The sequence below is a fragment of the Coenobita brevimanus genome, chromosome 34, assembly GCF_032717465.1.
Source record: "Coenobita brevimanus isolate Jiangsu-jjx chromosome 34, ASM3271746v2, whole genome shotgun sequence".
Classification (NCBI taxonomy): domain Eukaryota; kingdom Metazoa; phylum Arthropoda; class Malacostraca; order Decapoda; family Coenobitidae; genus Coenobita; species Coenobita brevimanus.
The window spans coordinates 21,292,007-21,306,943 of NC_136987.1; positions in this window are offsets into that span (position 1 = coordinate 21,292,007).

Below are 14,937 nucleotides of genomic sequence, written 5' to 3' on the forward strand. Positions count from 1 at the left end.
GACATGAAGTAAGTGTTTGATAAACCACCGGTATTAAAACATCAGGAACAGATAATAATGTAAGATACAGAACTTGGATGGCAAGTGTTATGAAAACTGGTAGTATTTCACGACGGAACAAAAGGTAGTGGGCAGTTTGGGAATAATCTGTTCAGGAATCATGAATAACAACAAATTATGAAAGACAGGTTTTTTTAGGAACCAGAACTGTCTTATGACACAGAATTAGAGGAGCAAATATTTCAGTAACCAGGAATATTATGCGATAAAAAATCTGCGTGGTAGTTGTTGTAGGTAACATGGGCATTAAAAGGCACTGACTTAAACTAGCAGGTGTTTAGGAAAAAGGGATAATTTGCGATATACACACAGGATGGCAGGGACATTGAAAACCAGGAATAATTTACGGTACAACTTTCTATGACAGGTATTTCAAGGATCATTTACTGTGAAGCAGAAATATTCCACGATACAGGGCTGGGATTTGTATTGCCGGAGCCAGAACTGTTATGTGGAACAGAATGGAATGTGATCCATGCCTCTGACATTAACCTCTGTCATTAACTCGCTGACTTCACAGGAATTTCTGTGCTCTGAATCAGATTGTCGGGGGGTAATTAGAACACAGTACCAAATCTAAGTCAACATTCTGAAAAGGTTATAGAATCTGTTTTTTGATCCAATGATTACGTATGACATATATCTGGTGCATAGCCTCTTCTACAGTTAGTGAGTATATATTAGCAGAGTTTGAATATCTCAGTGGATGGGTCAGGTGGAGTAACTGAGGCAGAAAGGAAGTAGAAAATAACAGTGCAGGTAGGTACCCATGGGTTTTATCGATTTCCAAATTTATGCAGTCCTCGTGCAGCCTCTGTATTCAGTTACATGTTTCATATCAGCCACCTATATTATGTTCCCTATATTCTGCTTCCTGTTCACCATGCTCTTACTTTATTGTCACTGCAGGAATGCATCCGGGTCTTCCATCAGATCAAGGTTTCCTTTATTCACCAGCAATGAATAGCTTTCTCTTGAATCACTTTTTCTTGCTTCTGCATGTCCACTTTCATATATGTCCACTCACAACCGTTCACAGAACACAACCAGTTTGGAAATATCCCTTTCCCTATATGCAAGTAACACAGTATCAACAGCACATTATCATATTGATATATTCTGCCTATCACCACCCTCTCCGTCCCCCCTCCCCCACACACCATTTTAAACATACCTCACAGCCCTGTTCAGATATATGTTGAACAATCATGGGGAGCAACACACACCTTTGTATCACTTCAACACTGGTATTGAACCTTTCACTCAAACTACATTTATCCATAAGTGTAATGTCTTCTTACACAATACAGCATTTTATTCTATTCACACTATAAATGCTTTATTCGGTTTCGTAAATGCCATAAACATCTCACAGCTCCTCTCACACACTGTCTCAACTGCCTGTTTTACTGAAAATATTTCACAAACACCTACCTTGCCACTCTGGAGTTCATGTGGATGTTTATGGAAAGTGTTAGGAGGAGTACTCTGAGATGGTTTGATTTGTGAGTGTAATGGAGCGTGAGAGACTGACTAAGAGTGTGCATGAAGTGAAGGGAGAGAGGGGGAGAGGGGAACTGATGATAAAATGGAGTGACAGTGTGGATAAACATAAATGTGAATGAAGGTGCTGTGGGATGAAGGTAGAGTAGCCTGATGGTTGACGGTAAGGCGAAGTGAAGGTGTATAATTCGTGGTCACCCCCTCGAGAATTATGACGTCTGGCTATAGACAGCCAGAACTCTGAGGATACAGAACTATATTGATGTTTGCCAATGCGACTTTCCAGTAACATTTCATGATACCTCACCATTCACAAGTGTGTACTCGTATTTGTAGGCTAACATTAATGAGAAAACATCCCATTATTTGCCAGCTACCGACAGAGAGTGTAATTGATGACTGAACCATACAGTTACCAGTGTTTCACTGTAGGCGGCCACCGTACTTCTCCAAGACTTATCAATAGTGGTGTTCATCATGGCTCTATCCTATACCAACTCTCTTCCTTTTATTCATCAATGACCTTCTAAGCTGTACATCTAACCCTATCCACTCATACGCTGATGATTCCACCCTTCCATTCCACCTTTCCATTCGGTTCCCGCAACGTCCATCTCAGCAGTTACTTCAAAAAACAAGGGATGAGGCTATGGCACGCCTAATGTCTGACTTGGCTAGCATCTCTGACTGGATGAAAAGTAATCTTGTTGTCTTTAATTTATCAAAGACTCAGTTTTTACACCGATCAACCCGACAAATTTTTCACAGGAGTAACCACTAAGGTTTAATAATGTCCAGCTCAATCCTGCATCATCCTTAAAAACACTTCGAATTTCATTCCCTCGGGATTTATCTTGGAAAGGACATATTACATCTCTATAAAATCTGCTTCCAAGAGATTAGGTGTGCTAAGCCGACTCCTTACCTTCTTTATCCCTGCACAGTTGTTAACTTTATACACGGGTTTTATGCGCCCCTGTGTAGAGTACAACTCTCATGTGTGGGTGGAGTCAAAGGCTTTTCGTCTCATTAACTCTCCTCCTCTTACTGGCTCCCTTCAATCACTTCCATCTCTACGCCGCACTGTTGTATCTTTATCTCTTTTCTTTCGCAACTTCAATTATCACTGCTCGTCTGAACTGTCTGCTTGCATCCCTCCACCTCTACGACAGGCGCGTAACACCCGTCTCTCTCATCCCTTTTCTGTCCAACTCTCTAATGCAAAAGTTAACCGTTACTTCCAGTCCTTCATTTATACAACAGGGCAAGTCAGGAACTGTCACCTTCTGTCTGTATTTCCTACATCCTATGATCTCCAGTCTTTTAAACGCAATGTGTCCAGGCATTTAGAAATAAATGGATCTTGAATTTGGCTCTCTTTTGATTTTTTTTTTTTTTTTTCGTGGAAGCAACGGTTTGCGGGCTCCTGGCCTTTGGTTTCTTCTTCCTTGCATTAAAAAAAAAAAAAAAAACTTCTGTGCCACCAGGCCATTAGTCTGTAATGAAAAGTTAAATACTTCATTATAATACCGTGTAGTTTTCTCCCTAAATGACTACTCAGCTCAGTAGAAACGTTTCCAACAGAGGAGTTACACACAACATTCATTAACCCCTTGATCACTGAGGTGCTCTACGAGACCGACTGAAATAGTTTGGTAATAATAAAAACTTAAAAAGCGCCCATGGGCTGAAGGAATAAAGACAGTTCATTTCCAGAACACCAATACTGTCTTCCCTCTACTATCACTGAAGCAGTCCCATGCATTTTGAAAATGCCCTCACAGGGCTTTTCACTTTGGGACGTAATTTATAGTAATGTGTACATAGTATTATTTGAGAGAAGCATGTGGAGTTACATGGAGAGACAGACTGACAAACGAGAAAGTGAAGGAGCGTTGTGGTGATGTGGATGTGATAGAAAGCGTTAGGGGAAATATACTGAGGTGGTTTGGCCATGCGGAGAGGATGGAGAGCGAGAGACTAACGAGAAGGGTGTATGCGAGTGAGGTGGAGTGGGGCAGAGGGAGAGAGAGGCCGAGGATGAGATGGAGGGATGGAGTGGAGTGGTATATGAGAGCGGGTGTGTGTGAACTGGGAGCAAGGCAGTGAAGTGGCACTGGACGGGATGACGTGGAGGCGATTTGTTTGTGGACACCCCTTACGGGATTGAGGCGTCTGGCAATAGATAGACTGATAGACAGTGTACATACCGGTGTGCACATACCACCACATAGGTGGTTAAAACACATTCCCTTATAATGACGTCCTCACGGGAATAGTCACAACAAGAAAATCCGATTATTTCATCAAGATTTGACAGAATTTTTGTGTCCATTTAGTCCTGCCAAACACAGTAAATTATTTTTAAAGTCATTATGTGATGTAATTTTTCAGAACCAATATCTGTTCCTGCACTGGTTTATAATTATCATGAAAATCAAGACGTTATTAATTAATGGCACAAACGGAGAGAGAGAGAGAGAGAGAGAGAGAGAGAGAGAGAGAGAGACCTAACAACTCTCAAAACCGTACAATCTCCAGACACCCAAACAAATGCCAAAGTGCTTCATTATTGTGTTGACTTTCAATGCCTTACAGAATATCAGGGTGAGATGGTTGGAGGCAGGCGGGGAAGACCGACAACGTGGTGGAAAGATAAGACGCGGGCATATGGAATGCAGGTTGGTAGTGATAAACGGGTGGGCGGGGGGGGGGGGATGGTATTGGTGCTTAGCAGGGTCAAAAACAACTGAAGGTCCTTGTGTTGAGGCCACGTCTCACAGAAAGAAGTGTTAAGCAATTGATCACGGTACAATGAAATCCCTTAATAACTGTCGATGCAACCACAGTTATATCCATCATCGGAATAATGATTGGTAAAAAGGGGATAACTTGGCAGTAAAGTTTGCATCATTTTTGTACTTTCCTTGACAGCCAGCCACGCACGCCCTCAGTCCCCTTATCTAACCCTGGATCTGTTTCCTCAGTTTTCCTAACTCTGAACTGGCAGTTACCCTTGCAATATTTTGTTGTTTTCGTTCTTTTCAGTCAGTTATCCTATCTGGGACCCTACATTCTAATAAAATGATATATCCTAAATCATTTTTATTATTTTCTTTAAAGTACCTGCCTCACCATCTACCCTTTCCTCTGTTCCTTCCCACCTGTTTGGCAGTAAACCCCAGTGCTCAGTGACTCCTGAGACCCTTCACCATTGTCCAGCACATTTGTTTCTCTTCTGAAGTACACTTCTTTCACAGTCTCTTCCTTCCTCTGTGTTCTCCTTACGGTTTGGCGGATAACCCTACTATATTTCAGTGCTTTCCTGGTTAGTTACCTCCTTATCTACCTCCACTACCTGTGTCCTCCTTTCCTGATTTGGCAGTAATTGCCGTATTTTTTAAACTGAGTACTGGAAGCTATAAGCAAACCTTTATTTGACGGTCAGTTATGGAACATTTATTGTTGTTAGATATGATCAGCCTGCATCCCACACAGCATTTAGTCACCAGAAGTACAGGAAGGTCTGTCTTATTCTATCACTATCGCATTAGTGTAAAAATATTGGCTAAAATTACGATCCTAAGCCCCACAATTTTTTTTTCTGTGCTATCCTTGTCAGTCACTCGTGTTCCTCATTCCTGGCCACATCTATCACAACACGCCCAGGGAAGTGCCACCTTTAATGCAACTACAATATTTTTTTTTTCTTCCATGTAACATTTGCACTTTATCTGCTTCTCCCAAATACAATGGAATCTTTTCAGTTAAATAAAAGGTATGATCCACCTGATTCATTTCATCATCAACATATATATGAACAAAATCTCGTCTGTATTATTCTGTTTAATGGCCAAGCAAATGTAATGTAAAAAAAAAAAAAAAACATTTCTCTGATAACTGAGTTGAACTATTTCTTTACCATCCAGTCAAATTATTTCAAATTATTAAGGTTACATAAAGGCCGGAAAAAAAAAAAATTCCCTTTTAAAATAACTTCACTGTGCATTGAGAGATGGTAAATAACCAGAGATGCATTAAAGGTCCTAAGAAGTCACTGATATATGACTTATTTTTACAGCAGGTGTACACTCAGGACAAGTTTCGTGACTCGTACGTTGCATGATGTTACTATGCTTCTCCATTTATTTTTGTTTTTGCATGGGAATTCCGAGTGACAAACTATTCATGTTAAAGCCAGATTTATCATATTTTCATGTGTGATACAGAAAATACCGAAAAGTTTTTGAAATATGACTAAGTACACAACATTTTAGAGCTCTTTATCTTGATTTCTTTATATTTTCAGTCATGATCCTCCTGATGTTGACCTGTTATTTAGGATATCATGACTGACAGGGAAAACGCCAGAGAGAACATGAACTCTTCATCTTTGCAATATTTCAGACTACACTAAAGCCAGATCACAGAGACTGGAGGGAAAAAAAAAGAACAGAGACAGTAATGTAAGCAGGGAGGATCTTACCTTTCACCACATATTGTCGTGTTATAACCTATAGTTCGTCCACCGTAACTTGAAGGAGATTTTCATCCTCGTGCAGCTTATCTCCCGTCGCTCCATAACATAGCAAGATAGTAGCCTACTACGACTCTAGACTCTTTCTATAGCACTTCTTCAAATAGCATCATAAATATTAATCATTTGCTGTGGTTCAGCAATCGTAATAAATAGATGGCAGTTTATACAAAATTAACATTCTCATAGTCAGAACAAATCTAGCAGTCTGTTTCAGCAAACAATTGACGATTTTAGTCAACTAACAGGGAGTTCCAGAAACCAAACAGAGTTAATAATGATTAAATAAACCCCCTCATGATCAAGGAACAACTGTAATATTCCACTGCAGTTAACTCCAGACTTTTATTCAGCTGAGTTTGAGCCACAGGAGCCTGGGATGGCTGTTGTGTAAGGAGTATAACTGAGTGTCACCCACCACCCCAGCTCCACCAGTGTTTGCCTACTTGACCCGCCTCACTTTCATAACCCTTTCAGTACGAGTGACATCTTCTTTGGTCTGGTGTTGCTTCTATCAAAAGATTTCGTTTACTTGGGAAGGACCTCCTGTATGAAAAAGATTATTGAAAACTATACCTAACCCTTCTAGTTCGAACGGCTGAATAAAATAATTAGTCGGTAGCAAGAATAATGTAAATAATACGTCACAGAAGTGAAGAGACTACACCCAAGGATGACTGAAGGTATTAACATAAAGAGCTAAGTCCACGACATTCATTCACCACCACATGCTTGTCATTACCAGACATATTTTTCTCCTCTCGGGATATTTTACGAACTGGAGGACATAGACAAAACCTCTTTCTTTTTTTTCTTTCTTTTTTTATTTGTGCTTTTTGGGCTACAAGACTATTCCAAGCTGAAAGCAAATCGAGTGGCAGCAGCAAAGAAGTACGTCACCAGTCTAACATGGGAAGGTCCTTTTCTAAGACGGCTTACATCATTCACACTAACACATTCTTTCTCTTTTCTTCTTACTCCCTGTGTGCGATTGATGCTTTTTGCCATTTTTCTATGTTTTGTACAGTTTCATAATAACCACTTTCCAACTATACTTTTTTCTTTTGTTTTATGCAGGTAAAAATGAATCAAAGGTCAGAAGCCCGTACATTGGTCCTTCCAGGGAAAAAAAAAAAAGTTACGGTAACAAAGCCAAATTCAAGATGTCTTCATTCGAGATGCTTAGGCACACTGCGTTTGAAAGACTGGAGGTCATAGTCAGTAGGAAAAACAGACGGATGAAGACAATTCCAGAGTTGACCTGTTGTATACACTAAGGACTGGGAGATACGGTTAACTCTTGCATTATAGAGGTGGACAGTAAAGGGATGAGAGTTTGCTGCTAGACGGGTGCTACACGCGCAGCGCAGTGGTAGTGGGATGCAAGCAGACAGTTCAGAGAAGCAGTGACCACTGAAGCTGCGATAGAAAAGAGATAAAGATGCAACAGTGCAGCGAAGAGACAGAGGTTGAAGGAAGCCAATAAGAGGAGGAGAGTTAATGAGTCGAAAAGCCTTTGACTCCACCTTGTTGAGAAGGACTGTATGTGGAGAGCCACCCTACACATGAGAGTTGTACTCTACACAGGGGCTAATGAAACCCGTGTATAAAGTCAACAACTGTGCAGGGGTAAAGTACTTAACTTGGCCTAAAATGGCCCCTTCACCTTGAACGCTCACTTGTAACAAGAGAATTACAAGAGATTAATATGTTTGTCACAAAGTGTAATGGAAAGAACACAGCAGCAGTATGTCATATTCTGCCACTCAGGCAGGTGAAATATACTGCAAGAAAACGAAAATCTGGGTCAAGATTAGGTGAAAGAATTATACGTTTTCAGTTCCTGCCAGTTTGCATTATTCATGCACACTCACATATAACTTGATCCACTTTATTCATGAACACATTTTTTCCACTTCACCCACTTTTCTTCCAAACTCTTGTCCTACCTAACCCTGGACATACAGACACAACCCTTTTAGCCATGTAAACTCTCTCTCTCTCTCTCTCTCTCTCTCTCTCTCTCTCTCTCTCTCTCTCTCTCTCTCACATACACACCAGTATAGAAATCTTCATACGCGTCTCGGTGAAAACTCGGCTAGAACTGCCGAAATTCGAGGGACACAATCCTGCTCATCTCGTGTAGCCGAGAATCAGCATCACCCGCTTTCAAAGTGTCCACTGGTGCTTCAGCAAGGACTTTATTTTATTTTTTTTTTTTAAGGCTGTGGTGAAGTTGTTCAGGCTCTGTATACTGATAAATTAGTTGTGGTCGGTTGTGAACAGTTGTAAAGGTAGCAAGTGTCGCCTTAAACTTTATAGATAGTATTGTAAAGAGAGTTTTGAAGAGTTGTCTGACTATGATTAAACCTCTTGAAATGTTGCTTTGGAATTAAGTGTTGATGTATTCAGTAGTTCAGTATACATAACTTCACCCAATCAATTAGTTATTCAGATGTGGGCATAGTGACATCATAACAGGGCATTAAAGATAAACAAAGGTTGGCTGGCGGGTTGGGAGAGTGGGAAAGGCCTTGTCCAGTGGGTTCATCAGCTCACACTGAGGGTCACCAATACATCGGCTCTTCATTTCTTTCTCGTTTTGATTATTTTCCTGTAGATCTAAGAGTATGGCACATATTGCAATGTGCTCATCCATTTCAATGCTGTTCTTGTGTATACATGTAGTTGGGAATTCAGGGTTGTATTCATTGTATAAATACAACTTGGTGTCAACACAAAATTTAACAGTCGTGCCGACACGGTGTATAATTCGGCTGAACTCCGTGTGACCAAAACTGCCTTCAAATTTCCTCAAAACCGGAGCTGCAATTTATCGACGGTGATCTCCAACCAGACAAGTATCTTGTGACCGGGCCTTTAATGAAGCATACATATGGCTTAGTAAAGTTTTCTGAACTATCATGAGCAAAATAAAAAAAGAAGGTTATCCGTTCCAGGGCCTAAGCAAAATATATTATACGCTCGATTTAACATTAGAATAATATTCCCTGTTAGACAGACAGACAGACACAGACTGTTTGCAGTTCCTACGATGACGTATTGTTACCTCCGCCAAGGAGATTATGTCTTGCCTGCGTTAGATTTTTTGTTTGTTTATCTGTCTGTAAGCAGGATTACTATAAAAAGTTATGAAAGCATTTTGATGAAATTTTTCGGAAGGGTGGGGCCATGGGCCAAGAAGGAAATTATTAAATTTTGTGGCGGATCCGGTTGTGGATCCAGAGTATCCTGCACAATATCTCTATAATTTCTGAATGAATTTCAACAACATCTTGTGGAAAGGTGGGCCATGGATCAGGAAATAATGGGTTGAATTTTGAGGCGGAACCTGATCCTGATCCTGATCCTATATCCCTGGATCCCAATCCTTCTATTGGCAATGGCAGAGGTATGTTCTCTCTAAGTTCTTTCTAGTTTTAGTTATCATAATTATCCTCAGATGTACTTCATCATTTTAAATGAGCCCTCTGCTACTGAAGGGGTTACCGACTCCTTCCTTCCTCTCTAAATACTATCAAAACACTTTAAAAGAAAAAATCAGATTCCTGAATGAATTCAAAACAATCATGAATTACAAACGGTTTCCGTGCAAGATGGAGCAGAAAATGTTCAGACTTGCATGATGGGGGAATGCATATAGAAATTTCACTTGATTTTATATTCATAGTTCGCCAGCTGTGGTCTCTACATATCTTACGAGCCTAATCATTGCATGAATAAATGGAAATTTTGATTTCTATGGTATTAATTATGCTCTAGGATCATGTTATAAAGCCAGTATTACTTATGTAACTTCAACTAACTCTTTTGTTTTTGCGTGGTTAATGAATTGTCTACATGTGACATTTCTCGGTTTGGGGGTCTCCCCCCCCCCTACACACACAAGTGGCTCATCAACAAAAGAGCAAAGTGTAAAAAATGTGAAGTGCTTCCATGAACACAACCTCCCGCTCGTAAAATTGCTCGTAGGCAGCGTGTATTTTTCGGAACCTATTTTTTCACAAATCAAATTTTGTTTGATCTAGCTTCCTTTGATATCACCAATAAAAACCCTTGTCTGCTGACCGCCCGCGAATTACATTCTTTTTTCGTCTTGTTTTTAAATGTTTTTTTTTTAATCCCTAATTTCATTCAACGCGTTTGGAATGTGGCTTTTTATTCTTTGCTTAATCACATCACTTTGATGACGTTTTCATATATTGTTTTTTTGACATCTCTATATGATTTTGTGTCCCCTCAGAATACACTTTTTTTTTTAACTGAAAGGTTGTCATTATGCCCTCATTAATCCTTTACCAAGAGGTTCTTTCGTAACTGATCATCTGGATTTAGCAATAAAAACTTAAAGATCAACACTGCAGTTGAAGGAGTTAGGATGCCATCAGGGGTTTATTTGGTTAACCACTTCACTAAGATAATGTCTCTAATATAAGCACAGTGGTCTGTTATACTTAGCTTAAATAGAACCTGTAGAACCTATACTACTAAAGGCGTTCATTATACCTGTAGTTAACCCCTGTAGAGGCAAAAGTCTTCCCTAAGCTGAATCAAATCATCTGCCGGCAAGAACATACCATAAAGTGGCGTCATTGTAGAGCGGGGGATAAAATAATTTCATGCATATATTTGGCTCTTTAATGTCATGTCGATTTGACTTGCATTATTAATTTTTCTTGATTTTTAAAAATATTTACATGACTAGATGGTTAGCTGAAGGACAGCTTCCGGATATTCTAAAGCAGCTGGATTAATTAATGATCAGATTATAAATTCCTTCCATAACTGAAGGCTTTTTAACGTAACGGTTTGTTTAATTGAAAGTCAGTTAAAAAATTTTCCTGGATAGCTGAAAACTAATTCACATTTTCTTTTGGTAGCTAGAATTCATAACCCAATGCATCAGATTATCGCAGTCACATGTTTATTTGTAGGAATATATATATATATATATATATATATATATATATATATATATATATATATATATATATATATATATATATATATATATATATATATATATATATATATATATATATATATATATATATATATATATTGATGAGGTAAAACTTTTCAGTACTGCTGGAGCACTACCTTGGGAGTGATGTAGAATATCCTGTATTAAGACTCGAAAAAATAGTGAATTTTACCTGCAAAGATTATGAGTTATAATTTCATGTAGAATAAACTAATGATACACTCACCTGGTTTGTTTACTTCCTCACCAGTCACTTTTCATATCTTATCTTTATGCAAATTATCACTGTACTTGTTGTTAGTCATATCAAATAACTCTTCATAAGAACGAACACGTTCGATCAGCCTTTCGTCCATGACGCCAAACAATGAACTGTATGCGTTATCTACATGGACAAGGCGGTAACAGCGAGTCTTGGAATGGACTGGTACGCTACGTGTCCTCATTCACATGAGCCATCACCAACCCCTCAGGCCGGCGTCAAGTAGCCAGCTAGCCGGCCAGGATTTCTCGAGAAGATATCCGTGAAGTGTCGGTCGGCTGACGGACGGCTGCCGCCGTGAGCTTCTCGGGTCATGTGAACAGTTACATTAGAATGCATGTAAGATATCTCGACGGCGTCTAGCCGCCTCACTGCCTGTCGGAACCAAAATGGATCGTGTGAATCGGGCCTTACAAGGTCAGCATATAATCTTAACACCCATTCTGAGTTGATAAGGTCGCTGACTGCTGCAGAAAACATTGTGCTTTAACACCTGCACGAGCTGCAATTGTCACCTTTACCCGTAACATAACTATTATTTCTTTCTAATTTGCAATTTACAGCAAACAACAATATTTTTCTCTCTTATCAGCTTACAGTCTATTGCATATAAGGGAAATCTTTGCAAACACACGTAGCATAAACAGGGTGAATAGCTCTTTTCGTATATAACATACAACGCAGATCAACAGTGTTAATAAGCGAAATCTGATAACCATATCTACTATATGTGCATTATGTAACGCTTTTTTACATGAACACCATTAGTGCACCTACTGTATAACAGCTTCAGTATCGCCATCAGCGTACCTGAAGCATATATCATCTGTAGTAGTGTAATAAAATCAGCATCTCAGTAACAATTCTGTTGTCATCCAATATATAGTAACTTTAGAAATGCACCCAACACACGTGTAACATACCTGTTCTCATGAAGATGAAGTAGCAAAAATAAGAAATAATATCTGCAGTTATCATGCCACTGTCACTCACGTATATACAGCAATGGATTAATGACCGCCACCAAGGCACCTGTAACCTACCTGCAATCAACCACCCGTCCTCACCCTCCCTATAAATTCACCTGGTCTAAAGGAAACGGTACTGAGTATACGTCTGGCGAGTATCTATTGTTGACGGTCCTTCATATCAGTACACCTTATGGGGTTTGATGGGGATGCAGGAAGGAAGGGAGGGAAGGTGAGTGTTACAGGAGGTGAAAGCCAGGGAGTCAGAATGAAAAGGAGAGAAGGAAGGAGGTTTTGTAAAAAAAGACAGAGAGAGCGAGAGATTGAGAGAGAGCAAGAGAGAGGAAGAGAGGGAGAAAGGGAGGGGGAGAGAGGGTGGAGGGAGACAGAGAGGAAGAAAGACGAGAAGAGAGAGAGAGAGAGAGAGAGAGAGACAGACAGACAGACAGACAGACAGACAGACAGACAGACAGATAGACAGACAGACAGACAGAGAGGAGTAGACGGGATGTGTGAGATATGAAAGGAGGGTAAAAGAGATGTAGAAATGGAGAGGGGAGTGAAGGAAAAAAGCATGATAAAGAGGGAGGCACGTAGAAAGGGAAAAAAGTGGGAGAATGAAGTAGAGAGGGTGAGGGTGGTATGTCCAGCTGTATTTACTGTAACATATTTACAACCTGTCATGTCCCTCTGTACGCTTACGATTATAACCCGTTTGATAACCTGACTTCTTTTTAGGTTTTATTCTTCTGGTCTTCAGGCGATTATATTCAGTTCAGGCGAGACATTCCTAAACAGAAGAGTTTGGATATAGCCTTTGTTAACCCCTTAACAGTTAGAAGTTCATCCTGACATGAATACAATGGTCTGGTGGCATCCTGAGTAAAAGAAAAAATATAATTTCAAATAGAAACTGAGCGGTTTCATTACAACAGTGATATTATATTAGAGGCAGCTGTACTTAAGCAAAAAATAAATTAATTAATTAATAAATAATGATGACTAGTTTGCATGTTTTTTAACGAATTAAGAATACTCGGACGTGGTTGACCATGTTGATCCAACAGATAATAGGAGACTGACTAGGAGAGTATGAGAGTGAAACAGTTGGGAAGAGATTGAGATGGACATAAAAGAAGAGATCAACTGCCAGAATATGTGAAGGAGACTAGTGTGTTGTGTGATGAACGGTCGCTACTGGGTAGAGGCAGAAACACTTGGAAGATTCTTTTATCGAGGCCTCACCTCACAGGATGTGGCATCATGAAAGACTAATATGTAGATAATATTCCAGTGGACCTTATCCAGTTCACTCGTATGACGTACATTTCTATCTTATTCTTTCTACCGTACCTTTACACGTATATTCATCTCAGGGGATATTTTTCGATCTGGAGAGGCAATATAGCATCATAATCAACCCTCTCATTACTACAGGTTTCTTTTGAACAAACAAAAAAATAAATAAACTGCAGACAATAAAATTAAATTGCCAATGACGTCGTCTGGCTGACGGGGAAATGGACGAAAAGACTACAGTTCACTTGTAATATATCTGAAGGAACGGGTGTCTGGCTATTTCACGGCAGATATATGTGTCTGGGAGGGAGGCGTTGCTTCAACAATGGACCAAGTAGAAAGGTAGAAGTTTTCCCTTCACGTCCGGGTACAAAATATGGTCTGGTCAGGTTGCTCTTGGTGCAGTTAAGTTTGTCTTTTGTGAAAATAATGATACCATCACGGGTGACGAATGGCTGAGGAACGCGTTCCGAGACATCCTGTATTATTTAAGGAAGGAAACACTGTTGGCATATACGGAGACCAGGTTATTATGTCCTGACAGCTGTAAGGAATTTGTGCTCTTCTTTGCTTCTTTGGATCAATACGGTATATATTATGGCATCACCATCATAACAGAACAGGGAAATAATTCATTACTGGTAGCGAGGACTTCAGGCACCAATGGGGGCCATTATTTCAGAAAGATATAAATAATTTATACAGACTCTAGCAATATGGAATAAACTGATAATATCATTATTACCGAACACGGAAAGGAAACACTAATGGAAGAAAATACTTTAGGTATTTACGAAACCTTAACTATTTAGAGAGATAAATGTAAGGAATCTGTAATCTTTGAGACTTTTTAGAATGGAAAAAATGAAAATACCATCACGACATAACAAGGAGTGGAATTACGAGAGAGAGAGAGAGAGAAAGAGAAAGAGAGAGAGAGAGAGAGAGAGAGAGAGAGAGAGTTTATAGTCCGTGGAAATGGCAAATCCAGTAACACAGTTAAAGTAACATTTAATGGGGATGTACAAGAGGATGATGTATAGGAAAATCAGTGCAACAAATCTCAACCAAGACAGACAAGATGAACAAGGTGAGAAACTCCTGGTATTATGAAGCGATAACCAATAATGATGATGAGGGAGCCAGTAACTATGATAAACTACCAATGGTGTACAACTTGAAATTTATCAGCAGGCTTTTCTGAACCTGACGTAACAATACCTTAGAACTTCCCTGGCGTCTGGTATTATGTCAGGGCGATGCACCTAACTCAGGCCTGCCTTCACGTCTCCGCTCCATCATA